Below are 22,654 nucleotides of genomic sequence, written 5' to 3'. Positions count from 1 at the left end.
TAAATGGAGCTGTTGATGGGGACAGAAGATCCCATGGAGAAGGCCAGGTACCATGAAGCTGGGGTGCTCCCATAGTGATAATGATGGTGCTTTGTTTAGGGATCTATCCTCCTGCCCCCCATCTCATGCTGCCAATGGTTACCAGGACTTGTTGTTGGGTCATGAAACTTTGGAGAAGTTTTCCTAACCTTTACCTTTCCAGTTATGTGCTTAAAAACAAAACACCTCTTAGCATGTACTTAATAATCTGGCGGGGGGGCGGGGGGTGGAGCAAAGAATAACAATAATGACATCCTATCCACATCCTTTCTCTGACCCTCTCTCTGCTGTACTAAGCATGACGCCCTTTCTCCAGAAATGAGTCCCTCTTGAAAGTGTCCAAAGTTCATGATAGCCAGTCTCTCCAGTCTCAGGGCTACAGAGCGTTCTGGCTCTACTTCTTCTAAGACAGGTGTGTCTGGTCCTCTGGCTGTCGGTGGGAGAGGCAATCTGCTTTGCCGATGCCATAACTCAAACGTGCCACTTCTTTGTTCTTCCGTGTTCATTCATTATCAGACTGGGTCAAGCAGGGTCGGTGAAAAGAGAAGACTCCAAGAGCCACATGGTCAGCGGCTGCCCACAGTGGGTGCCAGCACGGTGGGGATGGTGAGGGCGATGCAGGATCGGGCAACGCGAAACACAGGGCTGCTAAGAGCTGAGTGCACAGCGTCTCACGACAATCACAGACCAGGAGCCGGCTAGCCTCTACTGTGAACCACAAGGTGGGCAGTCTGAACCCCACCAAGTACTCCACAAGAGAAAGCCTGTGAAATGACCGTCTAGAAAAACCCTACCTTCACCTGGATTGCCCTGAGTTGGACTTGACCCCACCGCCCTCAACCCCACACGTTTGTACCCATAAAAGTGAAAGGGTTACGTATCTGGAGTGGCTTTGACCTCTGTTCTTGCTTTGCAATGCTGAAAGAATTCGTGCAGAAGCACTTTTGTAAATGCAAGGGACTTTTATGAGGAAAGGAGAAGTTTCAGGTATTCACAGGAGATCCCAGGTGCCAAGAGCAGGAAATCCCAAATGAACGCCCCGAACGGGAGCTCTGGCCCCAGGGCTTGGGTGCCTGTGTGAGCACCCCACCCCCACCCCACCTGCAAGGAAGCACGGGAACAACAGAGGAGTCCAAGACACTTGGCCTACCTGTGACAGGCTCTTATCTCAACTGGTGTGGTTGAAAGTATTGGCTGATCTCATTGGCTGAGTTTGAAGAGCACCTGTGTGACGTCATGTGGCTGGGCCTAGTCTGTGCACCCAGGTGGACCTAGGGGACTTGGGTGTGAGCATGCTCAGTTTGGATCGTTCCATAGGTGTCTAATGAACATGCCTGATTCCTTTCCAACCCCTTTGTTGTGTCCCTATGCAGGCGCTGGGGAGACAACCCCCACAGAATAGTCCCTATTTTGGCGACCTAAGAAAAACTCACTGCCATTGAGTCAATCCTGGCTTACAGAGATTCTAAGCAGGGGTCCTCAAACTTTTTAAACCAGGGACCAGTTCACTGTCCCTCAGACTCATTGGAGGGCCGGACTATAGTTTTAAAAAAAAAAAAACTGTGAACAAATTCCTATGCACACTGCACATATCTTATTTTGAAGTAAAAAAACAAACGGGGAAAAAACACCTGGCGGGCTGTAGTTTGAGGTCACCTGCATGAGGATGAAGTAGAACTGCCCCATTTGAGTTTCTGAGCCTTCAAAGCTTCAAGGGAACAGAAAGCCTCATCTTTTCACCTGTGCAGTGGCTGGTGTGTTCCAACAGCAGACCTTGTGGTTAGCAACCCAACGTGAAACCCCACTACACCACACCACACTATGTTAGGTAGGATAGTGCAGGGTTAGGGAATGTCCATTAACGCATGCCCAGAGAGCCAAGCATGGGAACAAAGGAGTGGCCCACTACACATGCTCAGAGGTTCGGATTTCCCGCAGGTAGGCATAGGTGGGCGCTAAACCTGGATTGGCCCACGTAGGCCACCTGGACTAGCCCACCTAGGCCAGGTGAATTCAATTCAGCCAATGGGGTCAATTGGGGGTCGTCCACCACACCTCCCGTGAAATCCTTGAAAAGGCAGGAGCCCAGAGGTAAGAGAGACTTTGTCTGCATGACGCTGAGCAGCTTCCACCAGGCTGCGTGGTCGGGAGGAGTCCTATGGGTGCCGTGTACACCTGAAACTTCTTCTCACTCTCAAAAAACTCACTTGGATTACGAACCAGGCTTCGGCGTGAATTCTTTCTCACGTGGGGCCAAGGACCGAGGTATAGCTCTAGCTCCAGCGAGATCTAGCAATCACACCGAGAGTACAAGGGGTAAGAATGCACTTGGTCACTACCGGACAAAATAGGTTTCTGGGGAGAAGTCTGGCCCACTCCCTAGCACCACAGGTGGGACTGAAGAGGGAGTAGCTTAGATGAAGAACCAGTGCAGGTTCCTCAGGGAAGAGGTCAGGCCACCTGTAGGAAGAGATCTGAAGGACACAGGTGTCTGGGAAGGGAGTAGGGGTGAGCATTCCAAGGGGAAAATGGCAGGGACAAAGGTCCTGGCCTTGGGGGCAAGGGAAGGGCAGACGTTTTATAACTCGGCGCCAACTCTGGGCCAGGAATAGAGAGGCTTTGAGAAGGCATCTCATGCAGGCTTGCTTGCTTGCTTTTTATTCTAAATTTCATTCCTTTTGCTGCTGTTATTGAGAATACGCACAGCAAAACAAACACATTCAAGCCTCCACTTGTTCGCTCTAGGGACGTTGATCATAGTCTTGGAGTTGTGCAATGATGCTTACCCTTCTTTTCTGCACTCTTCCTATCCTTGTTAATGTAAACTCACTGCCCTCCTAGTTCCTATTCTTTGAGTTTCTGTGGTCAATTTGATTCTATATAAACCTCCCAAAGACCAAACCCCCGCCTATCCAGTCAATTCCAACACAGTGACCCCCAGAGAGGGTTTGTAAGACAGTAAATCTTTATCAAGCAGACAGCCTCCTCTTTCTCCTGTGGAGCACCTGGTGGGTGCGAGCAGCAAGCTCTGTGGTTATCAGTTCGTGTTGCCAGTCATGCTCAAGGTCAGCCATTCATATCCACCAGCAGCTTCATGGGAAGTAAAGTTTTCTACACCTGTAATGATAAGCATCTTCAGAAGCCCAGAGGGGTAATTCTACCCTGTCCGTTGAGACACCCTTATACCTGTGTGTTTGTGGAGGTGTGATGTTGGTGGTGTTTTGTTTTGCTCTGTAAAAGGGGTTGGGAGTGGTTGGGCGGGAAGTCTGGAGAACTGAGCTTGTGGCTAAAAGGGATTGGGTTTCTGCTCTCAGGAATGTCGTCGGCAACTATTCCAGGTGTTTCTTACTCACAGTAATAGCCTTAGGGGCCATTTTGTAAACCAAACCAAACTCGCTGTCCTCATGTCAATTCTGACTCATAGCAACAGGACATGACAAAGAAGCACTTCCCCCAGAGGCTGTCAATCTTTACAAGAGCAGAAAATCTCATCTGGTGGGTTGGCTGACCACTCATTCCACAGCACCGCTAGACTTCTTAGGTCCCTCCAGGGCCAGAGGGCAAGCTCATGTGTAGTCCTCCAGGGAAAACGGGTATCTCTCCTTGCCCCTGCATGCTGTGATTTTGTTTAATTATCCTTAGGTTTCCTTAGGCAGGATTCTTAGGGAAAAGAGGTTTCCACTAAAGGCCTGCTGAACAAAAATTAATTGGCCATGCCACAAATAAAGGGCTTCCTTTCCAAAGAAAACTGGGCATTCATTATTTCAGAGAAACTGAAATAAAGACTCACAGCTTGGGCGTGTGAAGTAAGGGCCGGTTATCACACATGCACCTTTATGCACACCTACTCAGCTTGAGCATGCCCAGTATCCACTAAGAATCCACCAATACACACAACCATGCCCTCCAAGTGAATGTGGGAGACCAGTCGGAGCAGGAAGAGGTGGAAAACGGAAAAGGTTATTCCCCAGGATGTCCCCCCATACTACATGCCAAAGCGAGGGTGCTGACTATACACTCGGAGGTCAGCTCCTTAAAGGTGATCCCCCTGAATGTCAGCCAGCTAGGGCACTCAGACCCTATCGTCTGTCCCACCCCTAATAGAGCCCACTCCCTTCTGTTAAGGATAATGAATTGTTCCCCTGAAGGAGAACCCAAAGACACCCAAGGTCATGCCAACTCTGGGATGACCAAGGTTGGGTTGTCATCTTGACTCTCAGCGGTTCTCAACCTGTGGGTCTTAACCCCTATGGAGGCCAAACGACCCTTTCTCAGGGGTCGCCGAAGGCCATATTTCTGGTGGTCTTAGGAACCAAGACATTGCTCCTCTATCCATCTCCAGGTGGGTCTGCCCACCTGCAGATACGCCCACATACTGGCTCACCACAACATGAAGTGTATTAAAGGGTTGTGGCATCAGGAAGCTTGAGAACCACTGCTCTAGAGCCTGTATGCCTCTAGTATTTCTTCTTCCTCTTACGTGTATACCCCTAGCTTGTCCCCCTCCTGTACAACCCCTTCCTGTCACGCATATGGTTACCTGTAATTTGGGGTACTGGAGCTCCCCTAGAGTGTGTATAAGCCCTGGTTGGAAACACATTTCTCTCTCTCTCTCTCTCTCTCTCTCTCTTTCTCTCTGTGGGTCTGGCTACTACAATCATGGCTGTCCAGGAGATGAGCATTCACATGATTTATCTTGCCTCATGTCTCTTTAATTTTACCCCTAAATTAGACAACCACCCATTGGACCCATTCGATTGTGGGGGGCTGGCACCCCACAGGAAGATATATAAGCTAAGTCACAACCTCAGGTTTCTCGCTTTTTGTTGCACCTGCCCCCCTCTTTGTCCACCCTTTCTAGGGATGGCACACTCTGTGGGGTTCCATCTCCACACTCTTCCCTTGTGTCTCCCCACTTACAGATCTGGCAAGTTCTCTCCTGTCCGTTCCACTACCCCTCTTTTCCTGGTCTCTACGTGGCCCTGCATGCTTTCCAGAGACAGCCCATCTTTGTCTCTGAGAACGCACTCTCAAAGGCGTAACATTCACTCATAGAGGTTTTCTTTGACTTGCAGTTGTGCTTCCGCATGGGAACTCTTTCTACACAGAGAATGAAAGAAAACCATCCCAAGCCTAACAGTTTTGGTGCCGTGGCTTGGCTGTTCCTCCTGACTTCCTAATTCCGTCCTCTGAGGAAAGCTACCCAGGCTCAGGACAACACTTTCCTGTCGCTGGAGCTGGGTGTGAATTTCAGCGTCACCTTCTGTTCAACTTCCTTTTTCTCACATCTCATGTTCACCACTTAAGTAGAAACAGAGGAGCTCGGGCGAGGTGGCTGGTTGTGTGTCTGACTTTTAACTGCAAGGGCTGCTTTTTGAAACCTCTCTGTGGGAGGATGAGACTCTCTGCTCCCACCCTTGTCCTGTGGAGTTGCTATAAGTCAAAGTCAACTCAAAGGCAGTGAGTTTGTAGCCTACTCTTCCTGGAGGCACCCGTGCTCTGGCTCAATGGCTGCTCCAGACCTATATCTGACCACCCGCCCCACGTGCCTGCCTTTCTACTCTCCTATGCAGTTCCTGCTTCCATGTATTGCTCCATGCACACCCTTGGGCCTCCTTGTCTATTATGCCTTTGGAAGAAGGTTGCCTGTGGATCTCCTGTTTCCGAGTCCTCCTTCCACCTTCTGTTTCCTTCCTGGGAGATTACAGAACCCCCTTTTGGCTGACTTCAACGTATGTTACTGCTACTGGACTGTGCTGCTTAATTACTATTAGTCTCTCTTTGCGAGTCTACTCACTCCTCCCCACATTATTTTAATCTTCTGGCTTGTCTAAAATTTTACTGGAGAGCTAGGCATATGGTCCTCTTCAGCCTCATTACAAAAATGGACACCCCTCCCCATAGACAGTCACTCACTGGCTCAGCCACCTGCTAGCGGAAGTTAAACTCATTGGTCATCGCTTTCCTGAGCCTCGGGACATCTTTCCTCCAATTTATCACCATGGGCAAGAAGGGGCCTGAGTTTTCCTGAGTTCAGCTCTGTTTTGTTTTGGGTTCTTTCTCCATTAAAAGGTATAGTACCTGGAGCTGGGAGCCCCTCAGCCCCTAGCCCAACTGCACTGCCCACCTAGGCTGGGCCTACAGAGCCTACCCAAACAAACAAAACCACACCCCAAAGAAACCTGGAAAGAAGTTTCCCTCCACAGTTCTACCTTTAGTAGAGATAGATGGAGAATTTGGTGCCTGAATGAGTCATAAGCCCTTCACCCTAGTTCAACTCAAGCAGATTAAAAGTGACCTAGGAAGCTACTCAGATTATCCAGAACAATCTGCAGTTGCCTCTCAGTGACTCACTCTGACCTATGACTTGGCCTGGAAGGATGTCATGATAAGTCTAGGATAAGCTATGACATACTTTGAGACAGAGCGAGGACTAAAGGCTGCTAAGAAATTGGCAGATGGCTTCCATGTGATTAATGAGAAGTGTCCAGTGGGAGACGCAGCTGTGCTCCCAATGGACCCCCATCTGGGACTGGGACGATTCCACTGAACTGCGGGCATGAGAGCAAGTTCTAGTGTGTATCAAGCCTGGACTAACGTCAGGGCAGCAAGAGGCCATCAATTACTCTGAAATAACTCCTTCAACCAGGAGCCTAATGAGAGCCCTGTAAACTTCTTAGAGCGGCCCGGAGAAGCCCTGGTTAGACACACCACTTTAGATTAGACCCCCATGAAGGCCAGCTCATACTAAAAGATAAGTTTCTCACACAGGCTACATCACCTATTCAGAAGAAGCTCCAGAAGTTAGTGCGGGAGCTTAGGGGAGCTACTCTAGACCAGGTAGCTACTATCGCCAATGTTACTTTCTACATACTGACAGAAACAAGAGACTCAGGAGGGGCAATGGAAAGCAACTAAGCATGCGCAGGTCCTGGCCCCCATCGCTAAGCAACGCCCATCTGCTGCCTCCCTGGTTCCAAAGACCCCTGCCCTGGACACAAAGTGCCATTCTGTGCTGGCATTTGGGTCACTGGGTCAGTAGTCTTTCAGGAGGGCCATGCTATCACAGTAAACAAGCTGGCCACTGAGTGGCGCGCTGTCCTATTGGGAAAGACCAAAGAGGAGAGCAGTTTGCCAGTGAATCTCTAACCCCTAGTCCAAGACTGGGGTGGCCTGGCCCAGATGGCTCAGCAGCAAGAAACTGTCATTACTGGTCTGGAGCCCTAGTTGAGCATGGATGTGGCAGGTAAGCCATTGAAGTTTTTCCTAGATGGGGCCACCTACCTCCTTCCTCAGACCCCTTACAGTATCTCAACACTTAGGTCTAAGACCTTACCATCTCCACTCTCCTTGGAGACCACAATCCTCAGGTTAAGTAGAAAGAATTAGTCAACACTTAAGACTGACCCTTAGGAAATTAACACAAAAAACTCAAATGAACTTGAAGAATGATGTATTTCCAGTACCTCAGCTCTGTCTCAGAATTGGCCCATGCCACCCTACATGTTTAAACCCTTATGAAGTTTTCTAAGGGTGACCCTTCCTTGTAATCGAGCCAGCTGTCGATACGAAGTGTCCTGAATACAGCAATAGGCCTTAAGAAGAGCCCAATGCCTCCAGCCCAGAATCAACAAAGCCCACGTGGAAGCAGCACACAAACACGAGTCATCATTAAGGGCCGAGGGAACCAGGTTTCAAGCACCAAAGGCGGCGGGGTGGGAATATCATCGTGAATGGCAGGAGTGTGTGATGAAGACCCAATGCCCATCTGTAGACAACTGGACATCACTTGCAGAGGGGTAGTGGGGAGGAGATGAGTCACTCAGGGTTCAGTGTAGCAATAATGAAACTCACAACCTTCCTCTAGTTCTTAAACACTTCCTCCCGGCAACTATCATGATCCCAATTCTACCTTGCAAACCTGATTAGACCAGAGGATGCACAATGGTACAGATGGGAACTGGAAACACAGGAAATCTAGGACAGATGAACCCCTCAGGGCCAGCAGTCAGAGTGATGATCCCGGGAGGGAGAGGGGTAGAAAGGGGGAACCGATCACAAGGATCTACATATAACCTCCTCTCTGGGAATGCACACAGAAAAGTGGGTGAAGGGAGATGCTGGGCAGTATAAGATAAAATAATTTTAAATTATTAAAGGTTCGTGAGGGAGGGGGGAGCATGGAGGGAGAGGGAGGGGAAAAAGGAAAATGAGCTGATTCCAGGAACCCAAGCGGAAAGTGAATTTTGAGAATGATGAGGGCAACGGATGTATAAGTGCGCTTTACACAATTGATGTATGTATGGATTGTGATAAGAGTTATATGAGCCCCAATAAAATGATTAAAAAAAAAGAAGAGCCCAATGCCAAAAGACATTCGATCCATATGGGCTTACCCAGACCCAAGGGACAAAAAACTCCCCCACCTTGTGCCTTCCTGGAGACCTCGTTGTTAGAGTAGACCAGCCTCTGACATCCATGGGGTCTGTAGAAGCAACTGTACAGTTATGATACATAAAGATCCTAGTAGAGTCATCGAAGAGAGGAGAGAGTGAAATAAAGAAGTCAGACAAATCTTACGGTAGCATGCTGACCTCCCGGACAGCCATGATCTCAGCATCCAGGTCCGAGGAGAGAGCACCTGCTCTTTATTTCTAACCAAGGCCTACACATACTTAGGGGCGTGATTCCAGGTAACCACACACATTACAGGAAGGGTCTGTACAATAGGCATATGCGTCACAGGAAGGGGATGAGCCAAGGGTGTACATGCAATAGGAAGGGGAGGGATTAGGGGTACCCATGTGACAAGATAGGCAGACCCTGGACTCAAGATGGCAGCCTAACCTTGGTCAACCTTGAGTGGGTTCAACCTGGCCTCTAGGCTCTCCTTCAAGGAAACAATCCACTACCCTTATCAGAAGGGAGTGGGCCCTACTTAGGGTGGGACAGACTATACGGTCTGATTGCTCTAGATGGCTGATAACCTTTAGGGAAAATAACCTTTAAGCAGCTTGCACCTTGTACCTCCAAGTGTACAATCATTTACCATGTGATGCAAGCAGCGTCTTAGGTTTGGCATATATTTGGGGGAGACAACCTGGGGAAAACCCCTTTTGCATCCCACACCTAGTCCTTATAAGAACTTGAAAAAATGAGTACCCAAAGTCCCAACTCTAGCCAGTCTGGAAAAGTCTATTCCCAGTAATTCTGTCTACCCCTACTGCTGTGTTAATGTCATGGGACAAAGTGCGTGGATCCACCAGTCACGAGGGAAGTGGTGGAAGCCATCAGTAGTGGTCCCCTCAGACTCGGGCCTCAGATCAAGGTACACATGTGAACCATTAGGTGGCCTCAAGGTGGTGGTTTGTGGGCACCCTGAGACAGATACCGTATATATTCCAGTATAAGCTGACCCAAATATAAGCCAAGGCACCTAATTTTACCACAAAACTGGGAAACTTATTGACTTGAGTATAAGCCTGGGGTAGGAAATAAAGCAGTGTTAGGCAGACAAGCACAGGGCTAAAAGATGTCCATTAACGCATGTCCAGAGAGCCAAGCACGGGAACAAGGAGTGGTGCACTGCACATGCTCAGAGGCTCAGGTTTCCCACTGGTGGGCATGGGTGGGCGCTAAACCTGGATTGGCCCACCTAGGCCAGGTGAATTCAATTCAGCCAATGGGGTTGATCAGGGGTCGTTCACCATGCCTATCATGGAATCCTTGAAAAGGCAGGAGCCCAGAGTCAAGACACGCTTTTCTGCGTGACGCTGAGCAGTTTCCGCCAGGCTGCATGGTCTGGAGGTGTCTTATGGGTGCCGTGTAAACCTGAAACTTCTTCTCTCATAAAACTCACTTGGATCACGAACCAGGCTTCGGCGTGAATTCTTTCTCGCATGGAGCCAAGGACCAAGATATAACTCTAGCTCCAAAGAGATCTAACAGCAGCTACTGGTAAATTTCAAAATAAAAATAGATACCAATAAAATTACATTAGTGGAGGCATCAGTAGGTTGAATGTTTTTTAATATTTCAAAGAAAAACAGTAAACTAGCTCTGTAAGTGGAAAAGAGGGTCAACAAAAACAATGCGGTATCAACAATAACTTTAAAAGTACAAAAACCTTAGCTCAATCAGCAACCAAGCTAAAACACAAGAGTTAAAAGCCTCCAAAACTAGATTTTTCTGTGGGATACAGAAAGATTTATCCCAAGTTGTCTCCCCCAAATATATGCCAAACTTTAGCTGCTTGCTACACATGGCAAGCACTTGGAGGTCCATGAAAATAGGTCAGAGGTTATCCCTAAGGGTTATCAGCTGTCTAGAGCAATCAGACTGTATAGTCTGTCCCACCCTAAGCAGGGCCCCCTCCCTTCTGATAAGAATAATAGATTGTTTCCCTGAAGGAGAGTCCAGGGAGGTCAAGCCCACTCAAGAATGACCAAGGTTAGGCTGCCATATTGAGTCTAGGGTCTGCCCTTGTCACATGTCTGCCCCTAGTTCCTCCTCTTCCTGTAGGGTAGACACCCCTAGCTCATCCCCTTCCTGTGATGTGTTTGCCTATAGTACAACACCTTCCTGTGACATATGTCTTTACCTGTAATCAGAGCGCTTGCAGGCCCCCAAAAGATAGATAAGCCTTGGTTAGTAATAAATCTCTGACTTTCTCCTGCCCTCTCTGCCCACGCTGTGCTCAGACCTGGCTGTTGAGATCATGGCCATCCAGGAGGTGACCATGCTACCATGAAATATGTTTGACTCCTTTATTTCAATCTCTCTTCTCTCTCTTATTCACGATGGCTTTACTATAATCTTTACGTATCTTAACCATACAATTGTGCTTACTGAACGCATGATAGTGAGAGGGGCTGGCTTCCCCCACATTTCCCCTCATCTGTCTGTCCAAACACAGCTTCAGCTTGAGCTGGTGTGAGGTGATCAGCATAGACATGGTCGTCATCACTGAGTTCTCAGTCATCACCATCGCTGCTGTCGTTCTCATCCAGAGCGCTATCTTCACTGCCATCCATAACATTACTAATGCGACATTTCTTGAAGGCGTGTTGCACTGTGTCCTCTGGAATCCCTTCCCGTGCATCACGAACCCGCTCTGCTATCACTTCTATGTCGGACTTCATCAGATTTCCAACTTTTGTCAGTCGGGCTTGACCAGATGACATCCATTCATGCCACATATTTTGCATATGGTTTTTGAAAGGTTTATTTAAACACACACCTAGGGGCTACGATACAGATATAAGCCCACCTGGAATAACGGCCAAAGTCATAGGGTCAACACTGGGTCCAGATAGGGGTTAATAAGAAAATAAAAAGTAAAATATAACAGACTAAGTACTGTAAATAAACGTACTGTGTATCTAAGATCAGAGATATACCAGTATTGTATTCAGCAATGCTTGGGTGGAGCAAGGGGGCGTGACCAAGCACTGTAAGACTGGAAAGGCTACTCACTGGTCACAGCCCTTGAGAAGAGCAGGAGAAGAAGAGCGGTAGCCTCCGACATCTGACAAGGATGCAGTGCGCCTCAGGTACCAGCACACAGAGGCGGACAGGTTCTTCCCCAGTACCGCAGACAACACAGAGGCTGCCGGCGTGCGGGAGCAAAGAGTGGCAATATCAGCAGTCATTGGACCACCCACAGAGGATGCAGGCGCCTGCTGATGAGCAGGAGAGACCAGAGAACACCCGCTCTGCACGGGAGAACAGATAAGTGGGACCCTCACTCGAGTATAAGCCGAGGGGGCTTTTTCAGCATTAAAATGTGCTGGAAACCTCGGCTTATACACGAGTGTATACAGTAAGCGCTGTGTTACTCTGGGTAAACTAGAGAAACAAATTTATAATGGACATCAGGTACACGTTAGAAGGCTATGGGAAGACAGGTAGGCAGTAAAAGGCCCAAGCTCGGCATGTGCAGTAAGGAACGGTTACATCACATGCATCCTGATGCGCTGCTCACTCAGTTTGGGCTTGCGCAGTAAGAGATAGCAACACTGTACCACACACATGTGGGAGCATATCCACTAAGAATCCCAAATACACACAACCCCGCTTCCAGTTGCATAAGCAAGTGAAGTAGGAGACCAGTTAGGCAGGGAAGGTAGTTAAGCAATGAATTGACCTCAAGTCTCTCTCTTGGTTTACCTGGCCCTGCCCCTTTGACTCCACCCTTTCTGGAGACGGCACTGGCTATCACTCCTTTCCTGGTCTCTTTACGTCTCTCTCCACGTGGTCTGGCATACTTCCCAGAGAGAATCCATTTTGGCTTGTGAGAATGTACTATCAAAAGCTTAACTTTCACTCATAAAAGTTTACTTTGACTTGTAATCATGCTTCTGCTATGTGAATTCTTTCTGTGTAGAGAAGCCAAAACCAAGGAAAACCAGCCCAAACCCAACAGGTTGTGGCTATAATTGAAAAGCATCTTCAGCCTCCCTTGGTGCTAACAATGTACAGTTGAACCCCAGAGCTGAACACTAATCCGTTCTAGAAGGACCGTCGAGCCGCAACATAGTCGAGTTTTGAATCAGTTTTTCCCGTAAGAAATAACTAAAACTGGATTAATCCATTCTCGGCCACCAAGTTTGACCCTAACCTTCCCTTTTTATGCAAAACACTACTCAGAAATTTCAAAGTAATTAAGTTCAGCGTTAAATAACATAATTTAAATAAGAAACACAACATTAGAAAAATTTAAAACAACTGCGGTATGGCCCATACTTTGAGATTGATGAGGATCTGTATCTGTGGACACAGATGTGGAGCGGAGGGATGGAGAGAGTCATTGCTTGGAAGGGGAATCCCCTTCCATAAAATCAACTGGTAGCTGCTTTTCAGGAGTTTCCCCCCCATTTTTTTGCCTTTTCTCACTAGGACCTGGCTTCCTTTGTCTAATAATAATAATAATAATGATCTGCCTAATGTGGTCTGCTGTTGGCATTTCCTTAATTATTTTCATTTTTTACAAATTTTTTTTAATTTACATTTTTTTCTTTTTTTTAATCGTTTTATTAGGGGCTCGTACAACTCTTATCACAATCCATACATACATCAGTTGTGTAAAGCACATTTGTACATTCATTACCCTCATCATTCTCAAAGCATTTGCTCTCCACTTAAGCCCCTGGCATCAGGTCCTCATATTTTCCCCTCCCTCCCCCCTCCCCCGTCCCTCATGAGCCCTTGATAATTTATAAATTATTATTTTGTCATATCTTGCCCTGTCCGATGTCTCCCTTCGCCCACTTTTCTGTTGTCCATCCCCCAGGGAGGATGTCACATGGAGATCCTTATAATCGGTTCCCCCTTTCCAACCTACCCTCCCTCTACCCTCCCAGTATCGCCACTCACACCGCTGGCCCTGAAGGGATCATCTGCCCTGGATTCCCTGTGTTTCCAGTTCCTATCTGTACTAGAGTATATCCTCTGGTCTAGCCAGACTTGCAAGGTAGAATTCGGATCATGATAGGGGCGGGGAGCATTTAGGAACTAGAGGAAAGTTGTATTTTTCATCCTTGCTACATCACATCTTGACTGGGACCACAGAGCAGCGCTGCCCAGTCCTGCATAGTCCCCACACCGGAGCCTTCTGTTGCCATGGCGTGTCAACTAACCCACAGCAACCACCCAGTCCTAGAGCCTCCGTGTGAGCACCCAACTTCTAAAGGGTTGGTTCCCACCTTTCTAATGCCACGACTTTTTCATAGTTCCTCACGTTGTGGTGACCCCCAGCCATAACATTATTTTCATTGCTACTTCATCACTGTCATTTTGCTATGGTTATGAATCAAGCGACCCTTGTGAAAGAGTCGTTTGCCCCCCCAGGGGGTCGCGACCCACAGGTTGAGAACCGCGGTTCTAAACCTTCCCAGAATGAATGGACTGAACCTTCCCAGAATGAATGGGCTGGGAGCTTGCTTCTCCTCTCTTGAGGTCAGGGAGGCGCCCAGGGTGGGGGGGCGGGCGGGGGCACAGTCATGACACAATCCGCTGCTAGTGAAAAAATCAGTAGTCCAAACTCACCAGCGCCTTCTGCGGGAGAGGAGGTGGCCGTCGGCTTCTGCGAAGCCGAAGCCTGCCAGCCTTGGATGCCCTGTGGGGCAGTTCTGTTCCGTCCTGTGGAGCCACCAGGAGTCAGGCAGTAAGGGGTCTGGAGGACTGGGAAGACACTGGGGCCTTGGGCTCCTTTGTAAAGTGCCAGCCCCCCCCCCCCCCCCCGCCGCCCGCATAGTTTGTGCCCACTTTCCCCAAAGGCAAGCGCCCCCTTGCCAGTGGGGCTATGGGTGGGGCGTGGAGAGGTGCTGCTGGAATCAAACAGGCAGCGCATGTCGGCACAGCCATGGACTGGATGTGGGACTTGGAGCAGGCGTCGGAGGGAAACTTGGAGTCTGTTTTCCGAGTGTTGAGTGGGGCCCTCCTTCCCTTGTATGCCATGGGGCAGACTCCCTTCTAGTTGTGTAGTGGCTACAGAATGGGAGCAGGGAGTGGGGGGAGGTGAGGGGTGTTAGTGGGGGGGGGGCACAGAGAACTGTCCTCCTTTCCTCAGCTCCAGGGCTATTTCTGTCTGAAGAACTAGGACCTGTCGCTGCAACTGGGGCAGCCTCGTCCCCGGCTGCACTGAAGACTGGGTCAAGCTTAATTCTGGTCTGAGTCCCATGGAACCGCCTCCAGGCCTTTGTGCTGATGCCCTGCCTAGGGTGCCCTCCGTTGCCATCTCTGCCTTCGGGCATCAGCCCTCGTTCAGTGAGCACCCATTCCCCGGTAGCTCAGCGGTGCTGACCAGATGTCCACTCTGCCCAGTCAGGATGTGGTCCCCAGGGCTCAATTGAAGCAGGAGCACCAACAATAGCAAAGATACCGTAGTTGATGTTTCACCAAAAAAAACCAGTGACCTCGTCACCTGCTGGGCTGGGGTCAGGGTGCTCCCCAGTGCAGCCAGGTTTGACTCTAGCCCCTCCAAAACACGAAGCCCACTACCAACGAGGCAATTCTGACTCATAGCCCCTCTGTAGGACAGAGAAGAATCACGCCTTTGGGTCTCAGGCTACAAATCTTACAGGAGTTTAAAAAGCTCCGTGGCCAAGCTCCGTGGCCACTAGTTAAGAGTGGACCTGAGAACAAACTCCAGTTTTACATGCGGCCACTAGGGTGCGTAACCAGACTGTGTGAAGCACCAGAGCCGCTTCTTGGCCCAGGAGAGGAGGGAGAGGAGGGGAAGGGAAGGGGAGAAGAGAGGGAGGGGAGGAAGAAAAGGGTGTGTGCGTGTTTGTCCGTGTCCAACCAAGACCTTTCACAGCACAGTCTGACAAGTGACAGGAGTGACAGGAAAGCCCACTACACATACACACTATGGGGCAGCTCTATTCTGTCCTATAGAGTCTCTAATCAGAATTGACTTGACAGCTGTGGGTTGGGTGTGTGATTTTAGGGTGTGATGACCAGGCCTAGCTCTGACGTAGGCCAATCCTGGTCTCAGCAACTCCTGCCTGTGTGACCAAGAGCAAGTGTCTCAACCAATCCGTTCCTTAACACCCTCAGCTATAAAATAAGAAGACAGGTAAGCACCCCCCCCTCCACTCCGACCCACACCCCCACCGGCCCCACTACACACACTGCTTACAATGTATTCAAGCCACCATGAACCTCTCTGTGTTCGGCTTTAGTACATTCTTTTTAAATTTTTTCAATCATTTTATTGGGGGCTCATACAACTCTTACCACAGTCCATACATATATCCATGGTGTCAAGCACATTTGTACATTTGTTGCCATCATCGTTTTCAAAACATTTTCTTTCTACTTGAGCCCTTGGTATCAGCTCCTTGTTTTTTTTCCCTTCCTCCCCCACCCTCCCTCCTGAACACTTGATCATTTATAAATTATTACTTTTTCATGTCTTACATTGACTGATATCTCCCTTCACCCACCTTTCTGTTGTCCGTCCCCCTGGGAGAGGATGATATGTAGATTTTTTTTTAATCATGTTACTGGGGGCTCGTACAACCCTTACCACAATCCATACATCCATCCATTCAGTCAAGCACATTTGTACTTATGTTGTCATCATCATTCTCAAAACATTTGCTTTCTACTTGAGCCCTTGTTATCAGCTCCTCATTTTTCTCCTCCCTCCCCGCCCCGCTGTAGATTCTTATTGTCAGGGATATGTGCTACATCCAAGGCTGCACTGTGCAACTTGCCAATGATCATAAAAGCTCATGATAATGAAAACCTTAATACAAAAATAAGGTATCATTTGACTTCTGTGAGAACTGGCTTAGGGATGAGTCCTTGGAACTCAATCTTGTCACAATTAGGGAGTCTCTGTAGGACCTCCTTGAAAGTCCTCGGTGTGATGATGTGAGTCAGTTATGGGTGATGTTCATTGCTGGGTCCCTCCATAGACACGTGCTTGTTCTTGGGGGCCCCAGAGGTAGATGCTTTAAAATAATTTGCTATTTAATGTTTTAACATTTTATTAAAAAAATAAAATCAGAATTATGTTTATCTGTAGTGTAGGAGCCCTAGTGGGCTAAAAGAGAAGCCCTGGTGTAGGTATTCAGTTGCTAGCCCCAAGGTCAGTAGTTCAAAACCACCAGCTGCTCCTCAGGAGAAAGATGAAGTTTTCTGTCTCAGAAAGCCACAGGGGCAGTTCTCCCCTGTCCTAGAGGGTCCCTTTGAGTCAGAATTGACTTGATGGCAGGGAGTTTGGTTTAGTTTTGAGTGGGCTAAGTATTAGGCTGAGATTTAAACCCACCAGCAACTTCATGGAAGAAAGATGAGGCTCCCTGCTCCCATGAAGATTACCACGTCAGAGACTCTAAGGAGCAGATCCCCTCTGTCCACGAGGCTCATTATGAGTCAGAATAATGGACTTGTGGCAGTGACTTTAGCTTATTTATTTATTTTTAGTTGTTCGTAGCTATCTGCTGGTTTAGTACATCAAAACCTGCAAGAGCCAGAACTTGTGTAAGAGATTCCATCAGAGAAGGAAAGCTAAAGTATTTTCTACTAACAGCAAGTGACAGAAAAGTGGTTTGCCTGCCCCCGTGAGACCTGAGTAAAGAAAGCAGTGTCATTGTTGTATAATTCTGTGTGGTGTTCTGTTTAATGACACACGGACCCCAAACCCAGTGCTGTGGGGTTCCCTCCAACTCAGCCCGACCCTGGGGAACAGAGGAGAATGGCTCCTTGCGGTTTCTGAAATTGTAATTTTTTAATTTAAATGCATTTTATTTTTAGACAACCTACACAACGTGTTTTTCTCCCTTTAAAAAAAATGCTTCCTCTCTAAATAAATCAAGGTCAACAGTACATGAAGAGCTCACGTCAGTTCCTTAGGAAGACCGGCGATCGATCCAGGATCCGTTAGGTGGTCCAGCAGGGCGACCACGCCATCTGGATTCCCGTTTTCATTTTTGAAACTTGTAAGGCTGTGCTTGATTTGTTGTGCAGCCCCTGTCATAAAAGGTTTGACTCCGGTTTCTGTGCTTTGAGTTTGCCTTGGTTGACTGTGTCCGCGTCTAGTCTTTGCTGTACAATATATGTTCGTGTAGGCTTCTTTTCGTGTGAAGCTGGGTTCCTGCAGGCCATGATCCCTGACAATGTCAACCCCAGTGATCACCGGGCTTTCTCATCCAATGCCAGGGGGCCTTCAGTGGAGGCATTTCCACTGATAAGCGACTCAGCAAGGTTACCTTCTGTCCTACTGACCATCTTCCCCTCCACTTTCAGGCACAGTCCTCGAACTCCCGGATCTTACAAAGGTCCTTGTAGATGTTGAGAGCATTCCATCCTGGCTGATGAGGTCCCGCTGGGTAATCCTGTTGACCCCTAGAGTGGGATGGAAACAGGGTTAATTTAGCAGGAGCTGCAGCTCAGAGCCACCACTGTGCGGCCGAGGTGACACTGTTGGGGGGTGGTGGATGGTAAATCTTTACAAGAATAGATAGCCTCGTCTTTCTTCTTCAGAGTGGCTGGTAGGTTTGAACTGTTGACCTTGTGTTTAGCTGCCTGTCTAACCAACTATGACCTCAGGGCTCTTTAAGGGTCTCTGGATCTTTTTAATATGTGGTTTGAGGGGATTTACAGCCCATGGTGGTGCTCACTGGGGCCATAGCTGACAGACCTCCACTGCTGTTTGTTTGTTTGGGGGAGGGGACGGTTGTCCCTGATGATCCCAGAACAGTTGTGCAGACAGATGTCACCAAATGCCCCATCCTGGGGATGAGCCTGTTTTTCCAGAAGCAACTATCAGGAGGCCCTACCTCAGTCTCCAACAGCATTTGCTCATCTTGATGTCTCCGCTGCTGCCCTCTCAGGAAAGCACCCCCTTCCCTCTCCTCCCCATTCCCACTCCCACCCTGCAGTGCCCCAGATGTTCACTGACCTCCTCCTTCATCCTCCAGACTTCCAACTCTGGAGAACACTAAGGGAGTGGGGGGAGTCTGGGAAAGGGTGGTTTGTCATCACATGATTGGGAAGCCCCCTCGAATTTGGGGTGGTCAGTCAGAAATGAAGGGACCGGTCCTGGCAGGTTCTCAAGTACCCAAGGGGTATCGACTGTAGACGTCTTCACTTTAGCTTAACTTCTTCTTCCTCAACCCAGGCCCTCTCTGGGTTAGTTTTACTCAGTGGGAATGGGGGCTGCCCCGACAGTATGACCTCTGACCTCAAGGGGCACCTGCCTTGAAGCAGCTGCCCAACTCCTCACCCACTACCTGGGGTTCAAAGGGCACCCAGCAGACCAGAACTTTACAGGGCTCAGTAGTTCCTTCCAGGTCCCCTCCTCTGCCAGCCCTGTGCCACAAAACTTCCAGATTTAGTGCTGAGGCAGGGCTCCAAGGCCTGGGGGCATCAGGTGTAGATCAGGTCTGTTCTGTGGTCACTTGTCCCTGCCTGAAATGACACACCGGAAGCTCAACTCTGCTAGGAGTCAAGTCATTTCAAGCACCAATTCTAACTGATCCCTAACGTCAATCATCTAAGTCTAGCCCTGAGCCCCCAGTACACTGGGCTGGTGGGAAACTCAACCCAGACACAGGCAGGAGCGGCTTAATGACCATTAGGTCCACCCCACCACTCTCCCATTCCCCCAACTGGTCCATAACCTGCAAGAGGCAGGAAGGCCCCTGCTTGGGCAGGTCAGCAGAAGGAAGCAGCATGTTTGACAGCTCCTTCTAGACCCCAGGACTGTGGTCACACACATTGCTGTTCTTAAGAACTCAAACACCTTGCTTTCCCACCAGGTGATTCGGAATACCCTGTCTCCTCTTTGGGGTTGTTCTATCTGGATAGGGCGGTCAGACTGGGAACTCTTTTAGTCCGATTGTCCTGGGAGTCCAGTCCATGCAGCTTCTTCTGGCTGAGGGGCTGGCCGCTCGGAAGCACGGGACCTCAGCAGCAGGATCAAGGAGTCTGTCCCCGAGTTCCCTGCTGGAGTAACTAGAGAGGCAGGACCGTGTACCCTCAGGAGGACCGGTGCCCAGAGCAAAGTGGGGACTTGTCCCTCAGAGCAGACGAGGGGCCCCTGAGAGCACAGCTGACCCTGGGGGAGCGGGGATGGGAGGGCTTCCTGAAGTGCTTGTCTCTGGCAGGCAATCAGTGGGAACCACAGGAACCAGCTGCTCATCCGCCATGTCCCTGAGCCCCTGAAGACAGAGACACTCGGCTGAAACTGGAGGGACAACGATTGCACCCATAGGCCGCCGAGCTGGGGAATGAGGAGCTGAGCCGGGGCTGGAATCCATCCCTTGGGACCAAAGAGGGACAGCTGGGGTGAGGGGTGAGGGTGGGAGTGACTGATGAATTGGACCATCAGAATTTGCACTTGCTCCCTGCTTTAGCAGATGAGTGGGACCTGGCATTACCCAGCCCTCTGAGCCCAGGGGTGAGTCTTCTTCTTCAAACCCAGGAGCCCCAAGCCAGACCTCCAGGGCTCCCCAAGAACCTTGGGTGCAATGACGAATCTCTGCCTGGAGCTTGTGGTCTGCAGAGCCTGGGGGGCCCACTCACACCTCCCTCCTCTTCAGCCTTGCCTGGCTACTGAGACACCTGTGCCTCCCCTTGGATGGCAGCTACCCTACACTCACCCCTCTTCCAGGAAGCCCCCCGGATGCACCCAGGTGCTCGAATCAAGCTAGTTCCAGAGGACAGTTCCTCGCTGAGGGTCCTGGCATGCCTCCCTTTGGAACAGCAAGGGGCTGATGGGTAGCCTGGGGCAGGGCCAGTGGACTGTGAGGTGGGTCTAGAGAAGATTCCTGAAGCAGGAAGGTGCTGACTGACAGGGAGAGCCAACTAGATATCAGTGTCTGAGCCTGCCCTGGTAGAGGCCACAGATGCAAACCGGCTCTGCCTCACCCCCGCCATGCCTGATGAGGCTACGGGCTAGCAGGCTCAGACAGACTGCTGGCAGATGATCCTGCAAGACCCAACATCTACCTAAGACTGTACAGCCTCAGGTGGGGGCCGCTGGCCATGTGCGGCCTTGGAGCCCTTAAAGGGTGGCTCATCCGAATGGAGATGTGCATTCCTGGATGGAGGAACTTTGGAATGGAAAGAGAATGCAAGACATCTGCGTAATTGTTAGATGGGTGAATATAAAAAATAACAAGCTTCATACTATTCATAGAAATATATTTATAATTATTTATAAACTTTATATTGTGTTGAAATGATGCTCTGGATCATTGGGTTCCGTTGAAATGCTTTCATTCGTTCACTCATTGCTGTCGAGGCGATGCCGACTCCTGGTGATCCCATAGGACAGGGCAGAACTGCCCCTGTGTGTTTCTGAGAACGGTAACTGCTCACCAGAGTAGAAAGCCCTAACTTGCTCCGTTGGAGGACCTGGTGGCTTTGAACTGTTGACCTTGTGGGGAGCAGCCGAAGGAAGGCATCACCACTGTGCCCCCAGGCCTCCCTTTAAAACCTTTAGAAAGGAAAAGAAAAGATTACATTGATGTTACAGGTTTACCTTTACTTTTTTTAATGTGGCTATTTGGAAACGGAACCAGTCGACGTGGCTCACGAGATGTCATTTCCATGTTCTGGACGAAGGAGGCTGACATTTCAGGGGGCTTCAGGGAGGTGATGCAAAGCCCAGGAAGCCACAGGTGTGGCCCGGAGGAGGGCCAGGTCAGATGCAAATGAAGACAATCCCTGTGCAGTGGGGGTGGGCTGGCAGGCATGGCAGCGCATCGGGGAGAAGGCGGCCAGTGGCCAAGAGCAAGAGGTTGGGGCTTGGAGTCAGGTGATGGAAGAGGTGGGGGTGGGGAAGATGGTTGGGAGCACTTTCAGAGGGAGAGTCAGAGAAAAGGGGGCGTGGCCCTCCATGAGGGAGAGTGGAATCCGGCCATGGAGGGGGCGCAGGGGGACAGACTGTGGGGCCTCCATGCCCGGGAACCTTGAGGCACTGCCTTATAGCTTGGACACACATGTGGTTTTCAGGCAGTCAGGGGAGTGTTGGGGAGCAGTGAGATGTTGGGGGTCTGAGCCCAGGAGAGAGGAAGAGGATGGAGAGTTTGGGGAATCATTTTTTAAAATCATTTTATTGGGGCTCATACAACTCTTATCACAGTACATCCATCCATCCATCGTGTCAAGCACATTTGTACATTTGTTGCCCTCATCATTTTCAGACCATTTTCTTTCTTTTTTTTAATTTAATTTAGTGTTTGGGGAATCTTGACTCAAGCTGTGGCTTGAGTCTACAGGGCTAGAGGGAAGTGTGGTGCAGAATGAGAAGGGGGGGCAACTGAGCTGGAGAGGGAGGAGTGGCATGGTGGCACCACCTTTGACTCAACCCCTCCTGGCGGGGTGGGGGGCAGGGGGTGGCACAGAGGGTCTGGGGCTGCAGAGGACTTCCAAAATGGGAGCTGCTCTTGTCACTGTCCCCAGGCAGCCAAGAATCCTTCCTCGCTTTCTTAACTTAAAACTCTTCAAATGTAAAGGGTCCTCCTGAAAATTATACTAGCAGCCCAGGTGGGGTGGCCCTCCTGGATTCTAACCGCCCCCAGAAAACGGGCCTCCTGAACCCCAGTGCTGCGTCCAGGTCCTTGCCCAGGGCCAGGTCGCCTCCTGGAGGCAATGAGGGCACATTTGGGGCACCTCACATGAGATCACCTTGCTGCCACAGATACCGGTGAGCAGCCATCAGAGAGGACCCGGGCAAGGTGGCCAGCCGAGGCCAGTGGCTGACCATGTTGAGTCCACGGCCAGGCAAGGGCTATGGGTTCCTCCTCCAGCACACCTCCTGGAGGAGCTGGACTCTGAGCCTCAGAAGGCCTCCCTTCTCCAGGGTGGGACTGTGAGGACCCAGCCCCTCTGAAGCGACCTTCCCCAGAGAACCAGACCCCAAACCCACAGTTACCATCAGAGCTACCACTGCAGACACCTGGCAGGGATCCCGAAGGACCAGAGTTACTGCAGAGGGTTGGGGTCCTCTGAAGAACTGGCCACAGACACCCACCTGCCAAGGCCTCAGAGGTGAGTAGAAGTGCCATCTAGGGTGTTCAGGTGGCAGAGTGGTTATTCATGCAGCTGCAATCTACAAGGTCAGTAGTTCAGTTCCACACCCACGGTTCCTTGGGAG

The sequence above is a fragment of the Tenrec ecaudatus genome, chromosome 18 (genome assembly GCF_050624435.1).
Source record: "Tenrec ecaudatus isolate mTenEca1 chromosome 18, mTenEca1.hap1, whole genome shotgun sequence".
Lineage (NCBI taxonomy): Eukaryota > Metazoa > Chordata > Mammalia > Afrosoricida > Tenrecidae > Tenrec > Tenrec ecaudatus.
Note: the sequence above shows the minus strand (reverse complement) of the source record.